We start from the raw sequence: 4,340 nt of genomic DNA on the forward strand, positions 1-4,340 counted from the left end.
AATTCTTTAGGTAACCAATAGATATAATTTCACTTAGAAAGATTCGTAGGATTCTTCCTTGAGATTAGAGACAAATATCTTATAAAATAGAAATTAGTCTAAGAAAAATTAGACTTCCTTATTTGATAGAACTTAAATCAGTTTGCTGAACCTAGAACCACAAATTTTAGTTGTAGAAAGTTTTATAAGTATGTGCTTTGTCTTATGTTGTTTACGCTTAGATAAAAGATGTATTTATTCAATAAGGTGGGGAGTTTTTGAAGACCAGAAGGATGGTTTGATTTTCGAGGACGAAAATGAATAAGGTGGGGGAGAATGTAAAGACCCTCAAGCTCGTCAACACTATTAGACTAGTCAAGAGACGTATTAGCCGGTAATAACTCGATTAGCTTAACACGAACATTAATTAATATGAACTAATCTAACAACGATCTAGATACGAAACTAGTATCGCTAGATGGGGATCGAAAAGTTATACGAAATGGACTACTCGAACATGTCATTCGGACACTGGGCGAAGAAGATATCACTTGAGATGCATGAAGGGTAAAATAGTAATCTTGGATAATAATCTTGTGGCTGCCATTTATCCAGGTGTGGGCTCGTTAATGTTTTGGTTGGTCTTATCCCAATCGAGACGATAAAGTCGTATTTTTATTCTTCTTCTTCTTTCCTCTGTTTTTTCTCTTCTCCTACTCTTCTTCTTCTGCGAGTGATTGAGAGATCAAACAAGAGCTTTGTGATTGGTAGGAGGTGTAGAAGATCGTGAGTAATTAATAGTGATGGTGTTGTTGTCTGTTGTTGTTTTAAAATGGAAGGAGAAAGCAGATCAGTGAGTTAGGTTTCTGTTGATTGGTTTAGGGTTTATTTGAGATAGCAATTGAAGATGGGTTTCGAGAGCTTGAGTAGAAGAAGAACATTGTTACGTTAATTTGAAGAATAGGTTTCGGAGAAGAAGAGTAATTTGATAATTAGGGTTGATGCATGTTGTATTGGAATTCGAATTGGGCAAATATTGAGAAGATTCAGATAGACTAGAAATGGGTTTGACTGAATTAGAGTTTGAGATTGAAGAACAGTTTTAAATTAGTAGTTAGGATTGGATCTGTTTTAATGAAGATTTGGGGTTTAATTGAGAACTGATGTTGTTAGTGAGGGTTGTGGAGATGGTTAGCTGAACTATGTGATAAAGAGGATTTGATCTCAATTGCCTGAGCCATATAAATCAAAGGTAATTGTTTTCTTATTCAATTTAGCGGATTTGTTCATTGTTGAGTTTATGTGATAATTTATGAAGTTATGATGATTTTGTATTGAGAGGCAGTTGAACTTAAATTAGATGGAATAAACTCAGTTTGGTTATACAGGTGTGTAGTTGTGCTGGTGGTGTTGAACTGGTGGTGAAAAATGGTTAAGACAAGTATGTTTGTTGTGTTGAAGAATTAGAGTTAAGTAAAGAGGCTTGTGCTGTTGTTGTGGGTGTTAATGATTGAAGTTGAATGAGACTTGAGATATAAGCATAGAACTGTAGGTAGAGGAGATGGTCTGAGTTGAGTATGGAGTTGAACTTTAGCTCCAGGGATAGTGGTGCAGATTATGTGAATGGAGCTGTAATTGCTCAGAGTTGCAGTAAGGTCCAGATGAATGGAATGAACTGGTGTTGAGAGGTGTTGATGAAATGGAACTGAAGTAGAAAGTATTATAAGGTTGTGGAAACATGGAACTGATTTGAATGTGCAGTGTTGCTTGAGTTGATGTGTTGAACATCTGAATATGGGAGTGATTGCAGGTGCAGGTGTTAGTGAAATGGAAATATAAATGGAAATGGTGGTGAAACTGAGATGGTAGTGATTAGTGAGATTACAGGGTTAAGAGAAATGGTGATGTGGTGGAATGAGTATTGCAGGTGGTGATGGAGTTGTCTGTGTACTGGAGGTTAAGGATTATATGTTTGTAGATGCAGAAGGACAGTGTTGTCTGAGTTGAATCTTAGATGTAAAAATTACAGGATTTGTGAACTGATATATGTAAAGTGAATTGGGAGAAAGAGGGTAGTTGTAGTGTTGCTTAGCAGTGGTCTTAATGGAAGCGTGTAACTGCAAATCAAGGTAGGATGTTATCTTTGTAAATCATTTTGAGTTTTAATTTGAAGTGATCGTTTTGTTGTAGTGAAATAGATTGAAGTTGAACTGATGTTAGAATTGTAGATGGGTAAGAACCTTTGGCTTGTCTGACTGAACTTAGTCAGTTTGACTGATTTAACCTTAGCTGACTCAGTTAATCTGACTGAGTCGAGTTGACCTTGTAACCTGAGTTGAATCGGTTAGACTCAGAGTGAGTCAGTGTGACCGAGTTGGACTTTAACCTTTGACCCTGACCTTAGTTGACCATTGGCTTGACTTTTAACTGACGTTGACCCAGTTGACCGTTAGAGACCGTCAGTTGACCGGATGGACCATCCCTTAGATTAACGGGCCGAATTAATGGACTTGGGCATACACATAGTTTTCATACTTTGATTGTTTGGACCCGTTATGGTCCGAATTAGACTTTGACTTCCTCTACAAAGTTGTAGATGTTCATGAGAATTAGTTAGTGGAATATAAAAACAACCTAATTTAATTAGTATACTTTAGATATGCTAAAGATAGGTAATAAAAAGGTGTAGAATCATAAATGGGCCTAGAACCATTAGATAGAACTGTATGATTCTTGTGTGAGCCATTTTGGCTAGATTCTTAGAGTTCTCGTGTGATTAACAATTAGTTATTAACAACGATCGATTCAAAGGATGAACCAGTGGATCGTGGATCTCGAGGTAGGCGTGGTTTGTCATCAAAAGAGGTAGGAATACATTTGACTCTTTTGTAACCATTATTGTCGCTTTTACAAAACTTTATGCTTAACAAACTCATGCATTGTCTATCCGTGCATTCCATGCTTTGTTTAAATTACATTATGATAATTCTGTTGATTCTGTGAATCTTTCCACGATTTGGAAAGGACTTGTAATGTTTGGTTTGTCATTATGAATTGTTATGGGAAATGAGAGTTTTCACTTGTGGTATATATGATACGCTCCTTCACAATTATATCTACATGAATTCAGCTTTTATGCTTAGAGTGGGTCATCATGGTCTTGGTGATATCAATAGTTAATGAGTGTGGTTAGCACGAATACTATACATTGTTTGAAGGAAAGAGTTTGTTCCATATAAATATATGATTATTTCAGTGACTTAGTCACTGTTTAATGTTTGGGAAAAACATGTATTGTTTTTCAACTCTTGCTTATGATTACTTGAAAGTTAAATGTTATTCCTTCTGGGCACTCCTTTTAGGGATGATGTGCTCACCCATTCCCACTTTCAGTTTCAGAGACAGATCAGAGTTGCGCAGCAAAAGCTTCGAGGAGTTGATTATGTTATTTAGATTGCTTCCGCTATGTTTATATTGTGTTTATATTCATTTGTAAACCAACTCGTTATTGAATATGTATCATTTGAGAGAAGTTTTGTATATATATATATATCAGAGTGGGGCTAGTTTTTGGGTTAAGTTTTGTAGCAGATTTCTTATTGAATGCTTAACTGTATGATTTGGATTCTTAGTGCCTCTGTATTTAGTTAATCTCTTGGATTAGTCAGCTGCTAGCTTAGGGGAGCTACAGAAACGTACCCTGGTATCGTAAGAGTGGAAACGGTTGAGTAAATGGAAGAAAGCGGTAACGAGTAACGCCTGGAATTGATGTTTCCATAATGAAGGAAACGTTTCACCATTACTCCTTGTATTTACTAACCGCTTCACTCCTATGACACTTTCTTGTAACGGGCGTAGTGTACGCCGCACGCTGTAAACCGCCAGACCAATACCCTGATGAGCATCCCCCAGTTTGCGACATGTTTTGATGTCTCGAGTGTTTTCGTGGATAACGTATAGCATGTTGCTATTGTTTGGAAAGTTAAGATTGAGAGGCTTTCTGGTTCGGTGGTGACCTTCGACGGCCGAGATTTTGCATCTTGAGAGGAAGGTTAGCCGTTGATTGTGGTTACCTTCCGTCGGTAGCCAGTGACGTGGCCACGGTGTTGTCATGGCTTGTGCATGCTCTTGTTGTGGCTAATTAGGATTTGGTGCAGTGACCAAAGAATTGGCACAACTAAGCGTGTGTCGTGGCCAAAGGGTTGGCAGCGAAGCCAAAGGTTGCCACAAGTCGTTTGGTTTAGTGGCGAGCTTATATGGTTGAGATTTGCATCTCAGAAGGAAGGATAGTCGTTGATTGTTGCAACCTTCCGTCTGGCAGCTAGCGGCATGGAGGCATGGCCGGCATGGCTTTGGCGTGG

The 4,340-nt window shown here is 37.9% G+C and overlaps 1 long non-coding RNA gene across 1 annotated transcript; it reads left to right on the forward strand.

Moving 5' to 3' along the window:
- Nucleotides 1-679: 679 nt before the first annotated feature.
- Nucleotides 680-3,606, forward strand: LOC113331531. The gene is made up of 2 exons (XR_003351003.1): nt 680-2,108; nt 3,373-3,606. It is a non-coding gene; the product is annotated as an uncharacterized LOC113331531 (long non-coding RNA).
- Nucleotides 3,607-4,340: the final 734 nt, after the last annotated feature.

This window comes from Papaver somniferum, unplaced genomic scaffold (assembly GCF_003573695.1).
Source record: "Papaver somniferum cultivar HN1 unplaced genomic scaffold, ASM357369v1 unplaced-scaffold_125, whole genome shotgun sequence".
NCBI classification, from domain to species: Eukaryota; Viridiplantae; Streptophyta; class Magnoliopsida; order Ranunculales; family Papaveraceae; genus Papaver; species Papaver somniferum.